Here is a 23,051-nt window from a genome sequence, read left to right on the forward strand (position 1 = left end):
ATCATTGTTGATATAGACAACTAAAATTGATGGATAAATTGTCGAAATAGCTAACAGAAAACATTTCATGTTAACTGGTTCCTGTTTTATTGTCATACTTGCCTCCTCTTTCATTGCAGACAGCTTTACTTCCTGCCTGTGTGATTGTCAGGCCCGCCCTGATTGTTTTCACCTCTCCCTCGTTATCACCCTGCTTTCTTTGGTCCCTTCTCCTTGTGCCAGTTCGTCACTGTTCATCATTTCATGTATAAAGTGCATTAGCCCTGGTGCCTGTAGTGTTCAAGTTCTTCCCGAATTCAGCGGTCCAGGACTTGTTTTGGATACACTTCTGTTTATGCCAGCTTCTGGAATCTGTGGCTGTAAGTTAATACATCTTTGATCTCTTCCTGCTGCCACCTCATTGGCTTGTCTGCAATTCCTGAAATTCTGACATGACCAAACTGACCTTAACATTGATAATTCAACTGTAGAAAACAAAGTGTTGTACCAATATCCACTTCTATGGATTAAATCATGTTTAATAGCATCCAGTAAAATTAACACATTTGGTTGATGAAGCGGTACTTAAGTTCGTATAAAAAGGTTGCCGTAAAAGCTTGGGAACCACTGACCTGGAAGAGCTTTTTTAATATTTGAGTATGATTATACAGTACAGCCAATTGTATGCAGAACAGTCCAAGTCCTTAGCTGCCCTTCATTTGTCCTTTCCGGAGGCAACCTGTGGACATCCTCGGAGCCCTGCTGGCTGGAGATGAGGATGTCCTTAGGGTCAGTTTAGCGTAAGGAGTTTGAGGCAGAGTGTAATTATATTTGTGGTGTGGGGTTTAGGTGAGGTTCAGGAAGCATGCTGCTGTCTGGGTGACATGATGGATGGACTTCCTCTGCTGGCTCCTCACATTGATCCCTCCAACTCTAATGTTCCAGGAAGAGAGGGGCCGGTATTGGGGCATCTTCTCTGAGATGAATGACCTGGAGCCCCTTTCTTTCCAGGCCTGGACCATCACATCTTCATCACGCGTTGATTAGCGACGCTGATAAACCGCCACGCTGCTTTTGCTGTTAAGATGAGCGTGGTAAACTGTGCGGTCTCCTTTCTAGCAGAACCCTGGGATTCATTAGCAGAGCCGCAGTAGCCCTGACCTGACATTTATACCATTATATTTAATTATCTCCACTCTGCATGGGTGCAGAATTGTCTGAAGTATGAGCTGCATTTTGTTAAGCTAAAACCAGGAACACTGGACAGGGGGAAGGGCTGGTATGATCAAAAGGTACAAAAAAAAAATGCCAGGCATCTGGGTTCTGATGTCCTGGACTGGGGTTTGTCATGAATCTTATAGAAAAGACATGTTTAATGCAATGGTTTTGTTAACCCTCTTTTCCAGCAGCAGCTGTTTTCAGCAAATGAGCTCTGAAAATCCACTGTACACTACCTGCTTAGCACCAAACACCAAGACAGACACAGTTAAAGACTAGCTGGTGATCATAGTGAAGCATTTAGGAGCTAAACGGGACAGACAGATATTTCCCTCAGGAGTTGGTGGAGACTAAAACAGAGCTAAAGGGACAGTGAATAAGGTGGACAAAAATGGACCTCAATGAATGCTAAATCTAGTTTTGTTCCAAGAATGTGTAAATAGGCAATTGTTTACTAAAAGTCTTATGTAGTGGCCATACCGCACTGCTTCTACCACGCCTCAGCTTCGCTCCAGCGGGCCCAGCAATACTGCCAAGCAGCGTGGTATCTATGTTGGCTCCCAGCGGAGCAAACAATTCATCCGATTTTTGCAAAGAATCATTACTGATGACAGGCATTAAGAATAAAATATAAAAAGAAGTAGCCATTCTTCCCACTGATGGTCTTTTTTTACTTATGTTGATCACATTGACACAATCAGCATTACATTGAGACTGTTGCATAACCAGGTAAAAGTTCCTCACATTAACTTAAGTCAACTTTATCATCATGCAGAATGGTCCCTTTCTGAATTTTATATACATATATACATCCAAAAATCATTTTTATTACTGATGTATTTTAAAACCCATAGCAGCAATGAACATTGTAGCTGGAATGCTTTAAATGTTGTTCTGAGTGTACCAAATGTAATCGTGAATATTTCAAAACAAATGCAAATAAGGAGTATATTTTAGTCACCTGATCCTCACCTGCCTTCACACCTTACTCACATTCCCCCCAATCAGCCTCTCAGTGTGTATATGTCTATAGCTGTCCAGCTGCTGCTCTTGTTTGCCTGCCTACCTGCTCCTTTTTGTGGATTTGTTTTGCCTCTGCTGTCTGCTCGCCCGTTGCTGACCTCAGTCGAGAATCAAGGCCAAGTTAGCCTCACTTTAATCCCTGCTGCTCTGTTTTTGGGTGCAAACACTGTCGGGTACTTAAGTTTATAAAAAATGTACTTGATCAATGTTGATCAAATGTACTGGAAATCGTTATCTGCAACTTCAGAGGTAAAGAGAAGTAAAATGTACAACATTTCCCTCTAAAATGAAGTGGTTCAAAGTATGACATTTTAGAAATTAATTTATCTAAAAATTGTACCTACATGAGAACTTAAGGAGTTATTTCCCACCCCATCTGCACTATTATTGTTGCACAGCCATGCTTTGTAAATTAAGTACAGCTTTAAAGATTCATGCTCTGATTGATGAATATAGATACAGAAGTAATAAGCATAACGTCTAATGTGTTTTTTCCCACAATTCCTCCCCCTCACACAATCCTTTCTCTATTTAAACATTTAGAGCATCCACTCCTTTCACTCACAGCCTCAATTAAAGATCAAAATCTTTGCATTTTAATTGGAATTATATTAGCCCATTTAACGCCTTGTGTCATTAAAGTTTCATCCATAATTTGAAAATAGGATTCATCTTGTTGAATATGTCTCAGGATGAAATGGGGGCCGATGACAATGGGGGGCTGAGCTAAGAAGTGTAATTTGTCCAGATCACTGTGACACTTGCCCAGGTCCTGAGATCTGAGTCAAGCTGTTTCCTCAGTGTGTGACGGTGGCCACCTGCTCCATGCACGGGCCACTGAACATCAACAGACCTGGGAATCCTGGGAGGTCGTAATTATTTGTTTCCATGTTGTTGTTCAGTTGTTATGCCCCATGACATGGACACCACGTTCTAATAGAGCTGTCACATTTGGTTCAAAGTTCCAATTAGCATTTGACACAGGAAAAAAATCTAAATTTAGAAACACAATGCCCTGTTCTCCATTTCAGTAGTCCTAAAATGCTCTTTTGGTTTGACCTCCAGCCTGCCCTGTTGTCTTCTCAGTACATCACACAGGCTGTTCTTATTCACTGTTCGTACTTAAACTTGGGGAAAGTAATGCACTCTAATTCGTATTATTCATAAACATCATACAAAGTGATTGTTTCCAACCTGAAAACTGTACATAGTTTATAACTGATCTATTCAGAGTTTGATGGTAAGACCCCTCACCTTGTGTAACATCTGTAGATTCCAAATTCAATTTACTGGCAACTTTATTAACATTTAATAATGAATTAACAACATACATAACGCATTATTACGTTAAAGGACACATTCCATCCTTGAAAGTTGAAGTGTACTTTTCCCTTTGTCTAGTGTAGAAGTAAAAGAAAATTGGAATAAATTGTAACGGTGAATCGCAATACTTGAAGGATTGCAAAACTTAAAAATCTCAATCCACATCAAGTCTGCAAGTATCAATATCGTATGGAATTGGGAGATAAGCATATCGTTCAAGCTCTGTCATCCAGTGAGAGTTCTCACAACCTGGCAACCCAAAATGAGTTCTTATCAATGGCTTATAACTGATCTAAGTTTTAATAAATCATTCAATCACATTCATACAGCATTAGTCAAGGGTTTATAAGGTGTATCATTTGGCTTTATTAGTGTCAATAACTGTTGGAAATGAGGATTTCCTTGTTCTAAATCCTTTTTAAATGGTGCTTTATTATAAAGTCGTACCCCCATGGGAACATATTGGTCTTTTTAGCATAGGACAATGAGAGCAACGCCTGGTGTGTTCACAGATCTCCACTGTGTTGTAGGACTCGGCTGTGTAGTCGGAGACCATTGTTCAATGACGGCCATGTTTGAGTAACGCAGCTCAGTTCAGCCCGGTTTCCTCACCTCTTCTGTCAAGGCTTCATCCTCATGCGGGGCGATCATTGTGAATCCCACTGTGTTACCATATGCTTCACCCATTTTGTCAGAGGCTCACGTTGAGGAGCAGTCTGCTGCTAACTGTCTGAGATCAAAGGCAAAAGTCCCGCAGATAGAAGTCGATTAATAAGGGAGAGAGACGGACCACAGCTGAGCTTTGTTTTGTCAGAAGTGGAGAAAAATGGTGTGAAGCAATTCCATTTCTTACCCACCTTCAGCTTCAAAGTCAGATTTTCTTTCCCCCGCCTTTCTGATTTGCATCAAAGTAATCATTAACATTACTGAAACAAATCTTGGCTGCTATCTCAAAGCCCGACAGAGGAGCTCTGACTGCACCAGCTCTCTATAAAGTGCTAATCAGCTTCTACCAATTTGAAAAATGAACTTGACAACAGATGCTTGTGTTTCTCCTAGAAATTAAACGCCTGAACAACAGCCAGAAATGTCCCTTTTCACCTCCGGACAATAAAGTATCAGCCTTGCCAAGTACTCTTTGACATTGGTCCAGATGCACAAGTCTATCAAATGGTGTTCAAGGACTGCCATGACCATTGGCAGAGCCGGCCAAGAAAGCACTCGGATTTTCTAATCTGCCACGGGCCTTTGTGACTTTGAATATATATTTAAAAAAAAAAAGAGCTCGCCCTTCAACGCGGGTGTCCTCGCTTAAGTGAGTGGCACGTGACATTGTCAGAAATAACTGGATAACTGCTTTTAACACACCTGCTGCTGTTTCAAATCATGTGTTTGTGCTTTGATGTTAAATTAATAAACCAGTGGCCATCTGTTTTGGCTGTAGCTGACACAAGCTGACCTGATCAAAGACACAATTGAATTAAATATTGTAGCTTTTGTTACTTGTTTGCTGATTTGAGGGAGATATAACACGGTATTACGGGGATGAAAGCTTGTTTATGGCAAACATCTTCATTTTATATGTCTCTGTCTGCATATGAAAAGATTGAACAAGTCAGTTCAATCTTTTCATATGCCCCCCACCCCTCCACCCCCTTGAGCACGATTAAAAGAAAAAACATTGAACAATCTGTATTCGGAGTTTGTCAGGGCCTCCGCCTCGCCCCTGAAGGCAAAGAGAGAGAAATGATCGATTACGTTATGCAGCGGACCTTTGTCTCTCTGGCTCCCAGAAATGAAGATAGGCAATCATCCATCAGACCAGCGCCAGCGACCGCTTCCCAGGTTGTGAATGTATGATTACATCGCTTTGACTCTATTTATCTGCATACCTCCTATTCAGCAGCGTGGACCCGGAGTGTGCTACTCCAACTCCCCTCCCCCAACAAAAAAAAAGGCAGCCCAGAAAAATTCCTCACAATCTGTCCCAAATCCTCTTAATGCTATCAATCCTGCTTCCACTCATTCCACTTCATTGTCTCTTTATTTCGCCACTTTGCTGCATGGGGAGGCTTGATTGATTTGGCTTTCAAGGATGGGAGACAGGAAAGTTGGGGGCGCTAGGCAAAGTGTTTGGGAGCATCGTATAAACTCTGACACAGACAAATGGCCCCGGGCCCGGATCGGATGAATTATTTGACTTTCGGAATACAGCAGAGGCTCCCTTTTGAGAAGAGAGGCCTCGTCAGGCCTTTTCTCCTGCTTGATAATATGGTGACAAGCACATCTGTTTTCCTCTGGCCCGTATCACTTAGCTGGAGCGCATGATGAGTAAACCTGTTTGATAAATTACACATTGAAAGAAATTAATAGATTCATTGTATTATATTTAAGCAGTCTAACGTTTTGGGAAATGTTCAATTTCAATTTTATCATGTTGTGTCCAGTACATATATAGGTCCATTGTTAAGGACTGGAAGTAGGTAGAGAATCCTAGAGATTCTCTACCTACTATAACAGAAACATGTTTTTTTTTTATTCCAGCTAAGTAGGTGAGTGCAGGTGAAGTGCTAGTGGGCACCACTAAAAGTTGAAACAATATGTCCCCCAAGACAACCCGTTCGCGCACCCAACACTTCAAATTTGGACATGTGGTGTTTAATACCCAGACACCCTTTAGCATCCGTGTGAGTGGGAATGTCTGAGAAGGTTGGTTAAGTCAAACGAACAAAGGACTCTCACCCAGGCGATCACTGTTCATGTCCCGTGTGAAACCATGTCAACTTTGGCTTATTTTACCATAGTTTTGTTATGTAACCTCCGTACTTAACTAATGGTTCTTACATAAGAAACAGTTATTTTTCTTAACAAACACCTATTTCAACTCCAAACTAAATCATTTCCTAAACCAAGCCAGGCAGTTTCGTTGTGTAACTAAACCTAAAAACTGAGCTTAGTTGGACATTTTGAAAAGACTAACGAGCGGAAACTTACACGCGGTTCCTGACACGTCCAAAAGTGACGCTAAAGGGGTACATAGAGCATCATAATTTGAAGCGTAGGTCCAGGGTCCCAGTGTCGGTATTTGGTGAGTTGGGAGTAAAAATGTGTTGTCTTGGAATGTTAAAGCTATCTAAGTACACCTTGCTTTTTGTTTAATACATGTAGAAATATATGAATGCAACCCTGAACAGGATAAGTGGTTAAATATAATGGATGGATGGATGGTGTCAAAAGAGGGTTGTGGCAAATGGCTGTTTTTCAGAGGCACACTGAAAAGCGAGTGTTATGATTAATCTCCCAGAATGCCTTTCGAATCATCAGCCATATTGCTAACGCTACACAAGCAAAAATAAAAAAGCCGCAAATGCGATATGATAATCTTTTCTTTATAACAAACATAGCAAAAAAATCGGTAGAAGCCTATGCTGATGTCTCTAGCTAGAAAACATTACAACAATTTTACAGTCCTTACTTCAACATATTTCCATGTCACATGTACCTCTTTTGAGTGCCTTATGACGCCCAAAATGTTGCTGTCCGGCAAAGAAGTTACTGGTACATACAGCCCCTCATGTATCAGCGTAGACTTACAGTCTAGGAGCAGAGCTGCTATCCTACAGAAAACCGACCTTTGCTAAACAAATCCTGCATATTTTAACTGGATGCACAGTGATGACATTGATATAGATCTTCTCATCTTACTTTGATTAAGACCCATACAACAGTACCTTTCCCAAAACATAAGACTGCACCTGTAAAAACTTAATCGACAACCTAAAGTGGATTACAGACCTGATTCTTACTCCGCAGTAAGAGTGTATTTTCTTTAACTGCGGTCCCAAAACAACAGTGGATCCACTTAATTTAAGTTCCTCGCTGACAAGATTGAACAACTGCTCCTCTAAAGCTCCAGCACATTTGCAGCCTCAGCCAGTGAATGACGAAATGGAGGGAATACAAAATCCTCTTTCTGCAAACACAGTTGGAGAGTTTGCCTTGTTATAAAATTGCGGTGGCACTGATTAACACCATGTGCAGATTAGTCAGTCGGAGCTGAGAGGCGGCTGAGAGCCACACTGTGGGACAGGGACTTGGGGGCAATTAACAGCATTGACACCATTTTGTGCATCGACCGTGAGCAGCAGGGTTTTCATAGAGAAGTCCCACCAGCGCCGAGCAGCTCTCCCTCACTAATCCCCTGCAAGATTTCCATTTTTAATGAACTTCATTTATTTTTGTTACGAGCGCTTAAACATTTCAACAGGGCCTTTTCTTTTTCTTTTCTGTTGTCGTTGCCCATTGGAAGAGGCTTAACTTGATGTATTTCACATAATTGACGGGACAGGGGCTTAGCCGAAATAAGCATGAATTCTGACCCATTCATTTCTGACCCAATCCAGAAATGAGGCACAGAGGGGATTCACAACCCCGATAAAGACGTCGACCAGCACATGCTACATACCCGTGTACATAACCAATGTGATCAGACAAGAACAGGAAGTGTAGAATGGCGGCAACCTGGACAAACAATGGATCTTTTACTCACTTTTCGCTCCCTCCCCATCATTTTTGAGGTAGAAAACTCTCCAGTCCCCCCTCCTATCGTATATATATCTCAAATGGTGGTATATCCGAAGTGTTGCAGGTGGCGGGTCTGAGGGTCACTTCATTAATGCTAACTATTAGAAATATGCAGCAAGTGGAGTGGGAGGAACACTGATTACCTAAGGTGATGCTAATGGATTTGGAAGCAACAATTGTATAACCTCTGCATCTTGATTCATTTGGTACTCCTGCACTTTAAGACCTCGCTGACACTCTCTGAATGAATAATTGCCTGTAGTTAAATGCATACAAGTTTCTATGAAATACTTTTTAGATAACTGAAGTCATATTCATTTTTTTAAACGCTTTTGCGCCTCTATATGCTGCAGCCTGTACCATTTAGGATAACAGAGTTTAAGGCAGGTGTTTGTTGTGGTTTTTAAAGGATGGTTTAACATTTTGGGAAGTATGCTTTGTAGCTTTCTTGCTAAGAGTAATGATTACCAATCTCATGTCTGTATGGTCAATATGGTGCTGCCTGCAGCTCTGTAGGTTTTCAACTAACTCCAATGTAAACCTGTCTGAGTCAATATTAGATACTCGGAGCAATTAACACAGTAAAAAGTGTTCATGTCCTGCATCAAACCAAGTCAATGTTGACTTATTTTTACCATAGTTTAGTTACGTAACTTCCGTACTTTACTAAAGCCAGTTACATATGAACATAACAGTTATTTTACGTAACAAAGATACTTACTATGGCCCGAAATAAAGACCTTTACCTAAGCCTAACCAAGAAGTTTTGTTGCGTAACTAAACTAGAAAATGTGGATCCGTGTGCTCTGAGTTAGGGTGCCAAAAGAAGGGGATGGGGGGGGGGCGAGGCGAGGTGTGATCTCTAGTTTAAGTGTGAAAGCAACACTTAAGCTTGGTTTATACTGGCTGTAGTGAAGCCAGAATGAGTAGTGCAAGCCTGAAAATCATGCAATGTGCAGGGCTCTGCAAGTGGTCGAGCGCTTTGTCATGCACAACTAAGCTCTATTAACTTGGTCAATCATTTTTTTAAATGCTCCAGAAAACAGAGGTCTTAAAAATCTTTTCAGTATGATTCATCATCATGCCCAAAAATGTTTTGTTGCATGATATACAACCTTTGTTTCTTTATAATACTTTCAAAATGTCACCTCTTTTCTTACAAGGCTTGTAAGGCATTAAAATAGTCCATGAATATGAGAAAGGAGTTTACAGTTGATTACAATCCTTTCTCGGTATTGTGGAGGTTGATTTATTGCGTTTTGCTGGTTACACTCGTTGTCTTCTTGCCTCTTCATAGTACATTTTGTTGGACGTCCTCTGGCGCTTCGGAGAATAATGCAACAAACAGCGCTTTGTGCATAAATGCCTTATGCGCTTACTCCGAGCTGGCTTGCCATCTGCTGAGGTTTGCTCCAAGGTGCCACACCCAAGTTGCCTCAGGGACAAGAAAGTTCCTGTGGTCGACACTGTTTGCCTGGCAACCGATCCCTGACTAGCTGATTCCCTGTTTCCAGTCATTGTGCTAAGCTACGCTAACTGGCTGCTTTACATCTCATCATGACTGGTGCCCACTACATTCTACATGGGAAACTGAGAGTCCTATGTGGGGAAAAAAGTGCAGCATATAGCTCATATCTGCTCAGCCCTCTCGTCAACAAAGTAAATATAGAAGTGATGCATTCGGCCACAAAAACAGTGGTTTATTTGGAATCAGTCGGCAAGACCCTTAATGTGGTTAGAAGCAGAGGAAAGAGCAGCACCTAAAAAAGCTCACACTACAGCAACACAATTTAAAGGAGTAGCACATTCGAGTGCTGACTGCACTGTTTGACATGTCACATTTTCTGGGAAGTGCAAAAAGAAAACCAGCAAAAATTCCTCACCCCAAAACCATCGTCCAAAAAACATCATGATTATTTCTTTTTAATGTGACTTCTGCAGAGGCCTCAACAATAACACACGCACCATTACACAAGTGAATCGAACAGCAATCGTTCTCGCTTCCACTGTCTGAAGTACAGCATTTGTAGTACGAACATCTGTTGACTGCCACCGGTGCTTACAACTCGATCCTTGTTTGTGTTTCAAGGTGGGCCCGCAGTGCGATGAAATATTTATTGAACCTTATGCTCCCCTTGTCTCGCCCTCCTCAAGGACAGAGGCAGAGATGTTTTGATGTGTACAGGCAGGAAGGCAGTGAGCGTCTCGCTCATGATCCGGCCAGCTGATAGGAGCCTCAGGGCGCTCGCCGCTTGCAGACTGTAGCAGCAAAACGCGTATTAGGAGGGTCACCAGTTACTGTCACTAATGAGGCCATGTTGTCCAGGGACAACGGAAGGAGAACAAAGAGAGAGAGTAGACGTGGAGAGGTTAAAGGAGACGGATAAAGATATCAGCGGAAGTGTAATGTGTCCAAATACTGCAAAATGATATGATGGAAAGGGAATCACGAGAGAGCAAGTGTTAAAGCAAATTAAACTATGGGTTAAGCTTAAAATCACTGGATCATTCATTCCCATAATGCAACTCTATTGCATTTTTCATCAGATCCTCCCTGACTGGTAAACACGCATGTCTTTCAAGTGCCTTTCTGTTAAAAAAACCCAACTCAAGTCTCAACCCCAATGACCGGGGTTATTTTATCAGACTTAACAAAGCTTTTGTTAAGTCTGATAAAATAACAGGACATTTTGCAAACTGCTTTCTACTTTATTTTGACAGGAACTTCTAAACTCAAGGTCCACTTACTAGCTGTTTATGGAGCTGTCAACCACCTCTCTCTCAGAATGTAATATTAATCGTGATCCCAATCTTGGCTTTTGACAATTACATGACCGTTATCAGCTGCAATGTTGATTAAACTAACATTCAGCCACCCGGGGGTGATCAAGATGTTTTGGCTCCACTTTGTGGGGTGTCGTGCGCATGAAAGTGGCAGCCTCTGAGAAATGTTCCTGAATGTTAAATCTGCAGTCCAGAGAATAAGATTAAAATACTATATATTACTTGTTTTGCCTGTCTGCTCTCTACACATCAGGTAGCTTCAACTGTGTGGGTCATTCCTCTTTGCAGGGACTGAGCTGTCAACCGTGTCGGACTGTGCTGAGTGCGAGTGGTCTACGGCGAGGCCAGAAACGCACCCAACCCTTGATAAACGGAGCCCTTCTGGTTCACAATATTTTCTGGGTGTGACTTTTTTTGCTGTGTCATCACCATCATATCCACACAACCGATGTAGCAACCATAGACTGTCTATTAGAATCGGACGTAGTCATGGTGACGTCCCCCATTGGTTTATGAACTGCTGTGTTGAAGCCTCAAGTTCAGCGATTTCGCCAGCTGACATCTTAGAATACGATTGTGGCCATGTTGTTTATCTCCCAACCAATGAACGGAATTTACCATATTTGGAATGCAGAGGAGTGACGTAGAGACACAGTTATGGCTCTAAATCAATTCAAAAGTAGGCTCATTTTCTCAAAGACAATTCTTAATTCAAATCGCAATATATATCCCAGAAACAAATTCTTGCAATGTCAGTGTTTTTGCAATATCTTTCAGCTCTAATTTGTGCATGGAATCTAGCACGACAATGAAAGGAAAGCAGTGCTCTGTTAAATGTGAACGTGCAATAAAAAAATGATGTCCCTAGAAATCAATGAATAATGATAATGAATATTCATGATCTCAGGAATAATCAGAATAAACTTGATCATAGTTTTGGTCATTATAGTGCAGCCCTACTTGATCAGCTGATGGAGTTTGAGCAAAATCCATCAGCAAAACGACTTCTATATATTATTAGTCCTAAAATCCATCAGCAAAACGACTTCTATATATTATTAGTCCTAGGTACTTTAGGAAGCTTGGTGTTAAAACGTATATCTTTTAGAACATCTGTAGTCATTTGTTTTCTTGGGCAGGAAAAAAAAAATCCCTTCTGGATATGATAAATCCTGACAATAGTGTGGGTTTCCAATGTCCAACATCCTGACCCTGAGGGCTGTCCGGTCCTAAAACTTCCAAGCAGCTGGGACAGTGCTGCATCACTGTCACTCTCAAATGAGAGCAAAAGTAATTGAGCTTGATTAACCTGGCCCTTTGCCACATCATTAGATTGATAGATGGAAGTGGCAGATCAGACAGGAGAAGGCGGGAAGCACTTAAGTCATAAAGCAAGGTCGTTCTCACCACGTGACGCGCTCATTTGCAGTGTTTGTTTCCGCCTGCCTTGGCGCCGGACTCGCAATGTCAATTGCATGAACGAGGGGCAGACATTCCACTTTCCCCGGGTGACCATCTACTTGATGGCAGCATTGTAAATGCAAATTGAAAACAGGAGATCATGAATCACTATGCATCTACTATATCCACGCTGTATGGATGGCTGCGGTCGCTATCTGTTTCGTTGCCAAGAAAGCTGCTATATCAATCCTTTTATCACATTTATTCTGTGCTATCTGATGAGGCGACCGCTGAAAGCAAGTCAAATGTATTTGGGGAGGGGGAAAAAAAGAACAAATAATGCAAGCAGATAGAAATAAGACATCCAAGTCGATAGCTTACTTCTCACAGTGAAGCCATCGTTATTGTCATCTTTATCTCCACTGTTTTTGTGTTTGTTAACCATTCTTTAAATGTTCAGTTCAGAGCCTGCATTCATATCTACTCCAAGGTAGGAGGTTCTATTTCACCAGAGGATAAACAAAACTATGGATACATTACTAATGTATAAATCTGAGGTACTTGAACTTTAATTGAGTATTTCAATTTAATGCAACTTGACATCTCTACTTGGCTATATCCTGGGAAATATTGTACTTTTCAACCTCTATTCAGTAAAACTAAGTATTGGGTGAAGGTAGATTCTAATACTATCATGATGTTTTCAAATGAAATCTTGTAAAATGTAGTTTTACTTGAATAAATACATTTGTTTAAAGGACATGTTTTCCCAGCAATATAACATTTCCCAAAACTTATCTGAGCAGCTTATAATACATCATTTAAACGACTAATGCAAAGGTTTCTTTTTTGTTATCAAAGCAAAAATCGGAAATCAACATCAGAAAGTAGTATTTTCTGTCAAAATGGAGCAATGCAATTTCTGCATTTAGGCCTATGTGTTCTCGCATGTATCCAACCAAACAGTCTCTTGATAAACTCATCAACCACTGGCAGAAAGTCCAAGAAAGTGAACCTGCAGCGAAAAGGTCACACCTGGAGCTCTCCAAAATATATGCAAAGATGGGAGTTATTTTCTAAGACCAAATATGTGTCACGGAGAATCTTTGGGCGGTTAGGACTGATTTCCTATTCTGAGACAACACTGGCTTTCAAACCTTGTCCAACCCTCTTTATTTTCTGAAAATCTCAGTTAGTGGTTCCTCTCATCTGTGTGTGCATTGTTTCATAAAATCAAATATCTTTCATGAGGGTAATGCCACCTAACAATATACAACATGAAGCTACGGTTAAAGCTCAGTGAGACCTCATTTGAATGTGGATTTGTGTGCAGTACTCAAACTCAAGAGGTGCTTGGGGATGCACTAAGCAGGTCGAGTTTGGAGCAATTTAGATTGAAATGCACACAGAGACATCAGGTAATTAGTCTGCAAACATCTCCACCGGTTGAGGATCCTCAGCTCCGGCCCTGCCTTCCTTTAAGGAGGAAGCCTCGTCCATGGAGTACGTCACTACTGCTTTTCATGATGTGTATGGGGGAACAAGGGGGCGTTGTTCGGTGCTTATGGTTTTCACGTGGGAAGATCTTTGGGAGAAGGAGATTACACTGATCTAATTAATTACCATCGTAAAAATGGCAAACATCATTAAAGTGTAATTCCATTAGAGCTCCTCATTCCACCAGTATTCATTAGCAGACAAGAGTGGGAAACGGGAGGCGCCGAGGGAGAGAGAGTGCACGCCACGCCCACACATACGCATACACGCACTCTAAAATGAGTGTGCAGAATTCAGATCAGTGTTCTGATGTTTTATGTAATCCTATCTAGGAGAGATGTCAATGCTATATGAGGATTCTGTGGACGCTATTCCAGCATGCAATAGATGAAAAGCAGGGAAGAAGCAGCGCAGGTCACCAGTTGGTTGTACAAGTGTTTTCTCTCAGATAATATTTCTCAACTTGTTGCTTTTAAGATTTTTAAAACAAGGAAAGTGTCACCTGCTTGATATGTTTTCTTGCTCCATCAAATAATATACCATTAAAGACAGAATTCATTTTAACATAACTTTGGTTTTATGTTGCTAGTTGTAGCAGTCAGTTATATCAGTTGTGATAACAGTCATCAGTTTAATGACAAATACACTGGACGGTAACAGAAGAAGCAGTGCCAGTTTAGCGAACATTGCCAGCGAACACTGCCACCGGTGGCAGCAAAAGAGAGGAAAAGTGAGAAATAAATGGCACTACTCTGCTTCCACTCTGCTTTGCACTCCTTTACCAAAAAACAAATCCACCTCTACTCTGTATTTCCATTGTAGTTGAGTTGACAGCTATGTCTTTTGGAGACAAAATGCTTGTAAAGCCTTGTGCCAAATGCACACTAGAGCAGTGGCTAAGTGTGGCCTGCAGTGAGCTGCCATGTTCTGTCAATGGAATGCAGCAGTGGCCACTTTGAGGTCAGCAAGCAGTTTTGATGCCGCGGTACAGTGTGGCCAAACGTTGGGAATATTTTAACTTTTAGCTGCTAAAGTACCCGCAGCCCATCAGTAAACCGAGTCCTGAGACTCCTGTGAAATGTCGACTCATGCATGGCAGGAAAAGTTGGACCTGTGTGTTGTTCTGTCAAAGTTTAACTGGGATTGTTGAATCTGATGTAATCACTGATTTTCAGATTGTTATCCCTTATACTTTTTCAAAGTAGTGACATACTGCTTAACACTGTGAGTGTAACTAGACTGATGATTTAAATCATTGTGTAGGGTACAGCCTATTATCTAAAACCCTCAATTTGATGGTAAAACTGAAAGTTGGTGCACCTTAAACGTAGCTGAAGCATGTGCATACATCTAAAGGAAGCACAGGCAGGAAGTAAATCTGTAAACTGTAATGATAGTTTGGGTTATACTTTATCATTCATCTTCTGTTTTCTCTCCCAAAATAGGTTACTTTGAGATTTGTTTAAAACCCATCTGATCAACTGAATGCTTGGGTTTGTTACTCTGTCTGACTTCATGTTAGGGATGTTGCTATGTTTCATACCCCCTAGTTACTATAACTGATAGTAGTTATGGCCACTAAAATAAGACAAATTTGTAAAAACTTTTAAAATATCATTATCAAGTGTAATGTTGAAATGAAATGTAGAAATGGCCCTTTCTGACTCCTCTACAATGGATTTATTTCAGTCTGTCTTTAGCTGACCGCCCTGCAGTCATTTGATGAAACTGCATTCTAACCTCTTTGGTAAAATGTTTGGTGTAAGGCGAATAGAGAATTTTTCTAGAACAATCAATACAAGTATTCCTTTGTTACATAGATGCAGGCTTGTTTTACGAACAAAATACACCATGGTTATGAAATACTTTTTGAGTTGCGAAGTACTGTCCTATCACATGGTAAAACTCCAAAGTTAAGGTTCCTAGGGGAAGGGAGGAGGCCGACATTTTCACACTACAATAACAAAAAATTCCATGACCCTAGAATGTGCCAAAGAGTTTGTGCCACATTTAGGAGCAGCAAAACCACTTTCAACCACAAAACTGGTTCCATTACTTAGAAATATGCTCTGATTGGCATCTTGACAAGCTTTCAATGTGCTTTTGAGTTAAGAGGCGAGTTCTTCAGACCACAGCGCTTCTGCTCCTTACCTGCGGCCTTCAGAGGAGACCATGAAGGAGACTGTTATTCGTAGACACTCTCAACCCCCTAGCAGAATCAGAAGTCTCATCAGCTGACCTATAAAATAATCTAGCTTGTCAAAGATAAACTCGGAGCAGCAGAATACTTTTGTTTAAGGTCACACTGGATTGCGCTCATCTGGGTGCCTGTCTGTCCTCTTGAGGGACTCCGAAAAGGTTGTGCGGAGACGAGGCTTCCACCCCAGGTATATTGCTTTTGTGTGGTTGACTTCTATCTCATCAGACTTTTATCACTTAATCCATCTACTTGACCTTTGGCGGCGTCTCCAAAACTATTTCTTTTAACAGATTTTTGCATCGAGCCCCGTCGGATCCCAGAGGACAGCGCGGGCCGCTTCTGAATGATTAGTGCCACGCTTTGTTCTGCCTGAATGGGGCTTGTGAGAAAAGCTTTTTTTTTTATTCAGCTGGAGATCAGTGGAGGGGAGAGGCAGCCGACAATGCCACAGGAATAATCTCACACCCCGTAGTCATATCTCACCGACTGGTGACAATAATAAAGAGAGTCTTTCAAGGTATGATTCATTACTGGAATAGTGGAGATGCAGATTGCCTGCAAGGGACTCCTATTTACCTCAATACGATGAATCGCAAAGCAGGTGCAAGCGAGCCGGATTCTTTCCACTTTTTGTCTCCCTTTACACATCAGTTAGACTAATATTCACAAGCTGCACAACATGTCACAGAGCTGTATTTCTCTCAGCAAGCTAAATCACAGAAATGTGTTTAAAAAAGCGTCTACCGTGTCTGAATACAAACACCACCAATAGAGTGACAATGTCTTCCTTAATTTCAGCCTTTTACTGTGGTCCATTGTGTATCCAATCTGTAGAGATGGAGTAGAGTGGCCACTCCATCTGGTCAAGTGTTGAATTGTCTGAAGGATCAGATTGCCCAAAGTGGTAGCAGACACCCGGCTGTAAAAGCCAATGGTGGAGGGGAGGAGGAGGGGGAGGCGTCTCAGACACTGACACCGTGTCTTAGAAGTGGTAGAGTGAAGGGAATACTAATGTGAGTATTTTTAAAAACCTTTTATTCAGTGTTTGTACAATATTCACGCCAATACACAGCCTGATTTTTACAAGGCACCCTATAGGTCTTTACGAGACGCACTGGGCTCTCAACATCTCCAATGTGAACCTATCTGCGTCATTATTTAGAAACTGTATTTAAGAGCAAGAAGTCAACTAAGGGCGGACTCATTGTTCCATGTGAAACCAAAAGTTGACGTTGCATCTGTTACGTTGTGTCTGTGAGTTTGTCACATGACGCTACGGCACTGAGTCACTGTAATTGTCCTTGGCTTTTGGTAAGTGTCAAGCATACTTATTTATAGCAAATTTTTGTTGTTTTTACTAATCCTAATTAAGTAGTTTTGTTGCCTAAACCTCAACACCAACATTTTTCAATGCTAACCATGTGCACATAGGCTTCAGCCCAAGTGGCAGATAAGTAAATGAATCCTCTATTAGTCCTGCAGCGGGGAAATTTGCAGGATTACAGCAGCAGAGTGGATAGTGAAAACAAGTGACATAAGTAAAAATGAGATCAAAGATCAAAACAGGTATACTAAATGAGTAATACTACAGTAAAGAATAATAAATAAGTAAAAAAACATTAAAAGAGTAATAACTACAATATGATATAAAAAATGTACAGAATGCTTGTCAATATTGGACAGATATATATATTGCATGGTGGAAATATGGGTTTATACTTTGTTAGATTTTTGGGTTGTTTGGTCTACTGGGAGCAGAGTTGTTTGTGAGAGAGGGAAAAGAAGCCTGGCTGCAATGCATCCTTATGGTGAAGCAAGCCACTACGACATAACTTTGATTTGCTTTTTGCAGATGCTCCAGGATTACAACAGTTTAGAGATTACAAAACTGAACCTCATGCAGCAACATTTTTTTTTATTATGGTAAAGGGATCATAATGCTTCAACATAAGTTATTGTCGAATCGTCAACCAGCATCTGAAAACATTAACATTAATTTTGGTCACCTGACAGATCTAATATTTTCCCTCCTTTTTGGCCTTTTTTTGGTCTCCACCAATTCTGGAGAAACATGTCTGACGCTCTGGCTGCTGCCTGCTATGGAAGAAATTACTGATGATGAGAGTGGCGAGACTGAACCAAAACTGTGACGTTATGGGCTGTAAGGCCAGAACAATGAGCTCAAAGACACTAAAATGCAGCAAAAATCTGAGAGGATCTCTTTTAAATGACTCGTTCAAATGATCCATCAAACATGTAAATATCGCACAGTACAGCTATGAGTCAAGGAGGGTTTTTTTCCAGACAAACTGGATCCACAGTTCTGGTTGGCTACTACGTTTTGTTAATGCTTAAGTGAAGATTCTAAACATGAGAAAATGTATGAATGCAACACATTTTCTTAAGTGACTTTCCTTAAGAACAAAGACACAAATGTGTGACCCATTGTCTTTGGCTAGAAAAATTAACAACCCCCCCCCCCCCCCCCGAATTTCAGACCTCCTCCCATCTCACTCTCTGCTGGCCAAGCTAGTCAAAGTGCTCTCTCATTAGTCAGCCAGCTGAGGTGTGCAATATCCTCAGCAGAAAGCGTGTGTGGACAGTGAACAAGCTGGAGAGTCCGAGAGCACTGGGCTGCTGCCAGTACGGCAGTCCATTTGGCACAGGCCTGAGGAGTGGATGGGCATGCTGACTTCACTTCTTCACATTCTGATATAAATGCCAGAGGAATATTTTATACGATGATCAATTGGTGGCATAGTGATTGGACGCAGAGGTGATAATTCAGTGTTTTAAAGCTAAACTGACACTGTGGAAAGTGATTTGTCCCATTGGTTTTGACACTCAGATGTCCCAAAAAAGAAATGGTACATCTGTCATCAAGTTGAAGAACTTCCTAGAAGGGCACCCGGAGATCGCAGACCTCCGCCAAAGCTGTTTCCATGGGTAAAATATGCGTGTAGCCGCCTGTGATTCTGATCCACTGTGAATGAGTGATTCTGATCTGCTCCCAAATGTAATGTTTTTTTTCCTTGACCCATGCTACAACCTTCCACTGAGTTTCATGAAAATACGACCTGTGGTTTTTCTGTAAACCTGCTGAAAAGCAGACAAACAAACAAACAAAAAAATCAATTTCAACCTCCTGTCCCTACATTTTTTTATGAACTTGTTTATTTCATTTTTTTTACCTTTTATCTTGCCTTCAATTACTCAACACTCTTTTATGTTGGAATCAATACTCGTGACAGGACATGTTGGACTAACTGAGGACAATGGTTTAATCAAAGGCACTTCCGCTTTATGGCATCAAATAAATTGAAGTGAAATTATTTTATTCAATTTAGTTTTCTGTAGCTATAATCTTACCCACACTTACCAGCGTCTGCGAGGAATCAAAAGTATGTGTGCAATCAGATAAAGGCATTAATCAGAAGGTGTAGTAGTTCTATCAAAACATTTGATACATCTGGGTTTGAAATCAAATGTTTGCCTTAAGGTTTGTACTTCAAAAGAAAAAGGTAATTTATAGAGATCCACTGAGTACTGATCAGATACCAGTGTTTGATTGATAGGCTCTATGCCTCACTGTATGAAAATGACTGGAATCATTGTTGTTGTGTAAGGCAACATCATGCTTGACTTAAACAATGCTTTCTTAACTTTGTAAAACATAATGTAACAAATAATTAATTAATTGAAATGTTTTTTATTATTAAAATAATAAATTGTACGCCAGCAACTTTGTAAAACAAATCTACAATACAAACCCTTTTAATGCAGCTACAAATTGGTCAAACTTAAACAGGAATTGAAGTTCCACTATATAACGTCTCTGGTATATACCTATAGAATTTAATTGAATAGATTGGCTCCATTGTCACAGATACCCAATCCAGCTATTTAAGTCAATGTGGGCTCAATATCCAATAGTGGCATTGGTGCATCACTAGTCATTTGTTATCTATTTGTTCTGCCAATATTCAACAATGACCATGAATATCAGCCTACGTATTATATCAAACATTATGACCTTGTGTGACTCTTTTTGTTTCATACCTTTTGTAGTTCTTTTTTTTTTTAATCTGTCCTCTTTTGGATTGATTTTGAACTTGGACATCTCCCACAGATCCCTATCCACCAAGTGCCTGCTGGGATGGACATGCCGAGACAGAGTGGATGGATAAATCCACATCCTTTGGAATAACAGCTGAGTCCCCAACTGGCCTCATCACACCAGATCTCCCTGCTCTCTTCTCACTGACCCTCTAAATATAGAATAACAGGCGGAGAGGTAAGTAGACTTCCCATTCATTTGAGGTGCATAGAAAAGAAAGGTTGGTGTCAGAGATGCATACTTAAATGCATAATTAAAATTGTTCATGCATCATTGCATCCTACATGGAAGGGTTGTCTGTAGTTTTTTTTTTTCTGGACGACCCAGTGTCTAGTGAGTTACTGAACTGGCCCGTTGAGTGTTGGGTCTAAAATGTCTGGGCTTTGCTCTTGCTGGATTTGTGCTAACTGTTAAATGGAGATCCGCTTCCGTCTCTCGGTGCGGTCACATGCTCTACACTTGGCCAAGTAGACTCCTGGTGACAAAGAGGACTATGTGAGGGGTTGTCCTTTCTCATTTCTGCCACTTTGGATTTATTCCAATAAGCAACTATGTAACCTTCACATTCTGTCCCATTTTTCCTCATTTTTTAAGAAAACAATCTGGCCAGATCGTATATACTGTCATTGTGAGCAAGTTAGCAGTCCCATGTTAGCATTTTGTCATGAGGACTCTCTAGTTGGTTGGTTGTTTTGCCTGGCCTGGCTCTCTGTTCCTATCTCTGCTCACTTCCCCCCCAGACCATGTATCCTCCGCTATCCAGACCTGCCGTCCTCCAACCATCCACTCCATGCCCTCAGACTCTCTTAGCAGTCCTGGTCAACTGATATCCCTTCTCATATATACACCTGTTCCCACTTTCCTCATCAGACCTGCAGTTTATAACATTCCCTTTTTCCCTTTGCTTAATGCCCTTGAGTTCCAGCTAGTTGTATCTGATCTCTTCCTGTTTTTCTCCTGTTACCTGTTCTGGATTTAAATTGGATTTTGCCCCTCATTTGATTTGTTGGCCTGCACTGACTTCCTGGTGTAAGCCTATTTTCTTGATCATTGTACTCTTCCAGTCAGCCTGCATTGTATGCATCTGGGTCCTATCCCTGTTACCCCTCACACACCAACTGTGACACATTTATCTTTAAGGCACGCAGTTGTACAGCCTTAGTACAGCTAAACAGAGTTGCTTATATATGTAGACTTTTATTCTCTGTCTGAAATCACTCCATATTCACTAGACAGTACGCTTCATTTACCCTCTGCCATTTCCTTGGTATGATGGAGTACATCCAGCCTAAAGTACCTTTTCCCACAAAATATGTTTGGTACTGCAAACTGGTATATAAACATAAATTGACAAAGCTGAGGATAAGAATGCTACTAACAATTTTGCTACTTCTTTTAAAAGAAAGATAAATCAATACCTGGCACAGGTGTTCAGTGATGGGAAAAGTCTGGTTCAAACCTGCATAAAGATGCAATGCTGGTTTGTGATTCTGCAGAGAAACAATTTAATACATTAGGAGACCAGGCGTGAGGAAAATCCATCCTGACAGAACCATATGTTAATGGAACCGCTGTAATAAGGCATCTGGGGGGTCGGGCTGGGTTGCATGTATGTTGGAACCAAGGTTATCTGCCTTCATATTTGAGTTTGATTGACACACTGGGACCAGTGGTGAAGTGCTACCAGACTGGGCAAGTAGAGTTGGCTGATTGGTGGAGGTTGTATCCACTGGTATGTTCCAGTCTGAGATTGCTGTGTCTCTTCATAGTTTTTTTGGTTCTCTTTGTGTTTTTTTCTCGTTTCCGTCATTTTGATTCTCTTTGTGGCTGCTGTGTCTCGTTAAAGTCATTTTGAGTTTCTTTGTGTTGTTTTGTCTTTTTGTAGGCGTTTTAGGTTGTTTTTTTTTTCTCATTTTAGAGGTTTTGAGTCTTTTCGTTGCCGTTTCTGCCTTTTTATAGCCATCTTAGGTCTCTTTGTTGTTGTTTTGTCTCGTTATAGTCGTTTTGAGTCTTTTTGTGGCGATTTTATCTCATTATAGTAATTTAGAATCCTTGTTTTGTCTTTTTTGTATCTTTGTTTTTGTTCGACTTATTAACTGTGTACTTTGACTTTCCAACATGAAATTTTAAGTCATTCCAAACAGAGGCTCTGGCCTAGGAGCCTTCTGACTATTTCGGTTCCTGGGCCTGTGCCCAATAGGCCTGTTTAGTAATCCATCCATGATTAATCCCTTCTGCCAGCTCCATTCAGTCTGAATGTCCGGATGAGATAAATGTCAGGGAAGGAGAAGCATACGGCGAGAAGTGTCACCGTACTTACTCTAAACAGCCACCTATTAGTCCTCCCTGCTCATATGAGAAAGTCATTGAGCCCACCATGCAAAAAGGACACTTGAGCTATTCCAGACATATGAACTCTGGAGGAGGAGATGGAGGAGAGCGTTTGACCTTGACAGTGCTCTGCCTCCATTTCAGTGAAATTGCCCTCCCTCTTTTTACGAGAGTTTATGCAAGGGGTCACTTACCCGTGCATCTTTGAAATGACACATAAGTCTGACCGAGAAATAAATAAATTCAGCTCATTTATACAGAAAGGCAGAGATGTGTTCCACTCTCAATCATAGCAGCTGGCAGGACCATGCATCTCGGCGACATTTCAGAAATCTGCGGAAAAAACAACTTCCGCCCCTCCCGGAGCAGCGGGGTCATGTCTGTCAGCTCCATCTTCTCATGTCCAACCTTGGGGTAGACCTCGACCCTGCTGTCCCAGAGGGCAGACCCAGACTGACAAGCACAGAGGAGACAGACAGAGAGGCAGACCCGGAGAGGAACCTGTCGCTATGCTAATGCAGCAGCGGCTATCAGGCGCCACAGTGACACTAGCCCTCCCCGTTCGGCTCGGCGCGCTCAGGGGAAAAGCCAGCG

General features: G+C 41.2%; 1 long non-coding RNA gene across 1 annotated transcript in view; it reads left to right on the forward strand.

The window, feature by feature from the left end:
* Positions 1-244: 244 nt before the first annotated feature.
* Positions 245-23,051, forward strand: part of LOC129107607 (uncharacterized) — a 44,025-nt gene continuing 21,218 nt past the window's right edge. The window contains exons 1-2 of the long non-coding RNA XR_008531883.1: positions 245-359; positions 20,139-20,303. This is a non-coding gene — a long non-coding RNA (uncharacterized LOC129107607). The remainder of the gene's footprint in view (positions 360-20,138; positions 20,304-23,051) is intronic.

This window comes from Anoplopoma fimbria, chromosome 18 (genome assembly GCF_027596085.1).
Source record: "Anoplopoma fimbria isolate UVic2021 breed Golden Eagle Sablefish chromosome 18, Afim_UVic_2022, whole genome shotgun sequence".
NCBI lineage: Eukaryota > Metazoa > Chordata > Actinopteri > Perciformes > Anoplopomatidae > Anoplopoma > Anoplopoma fimbria.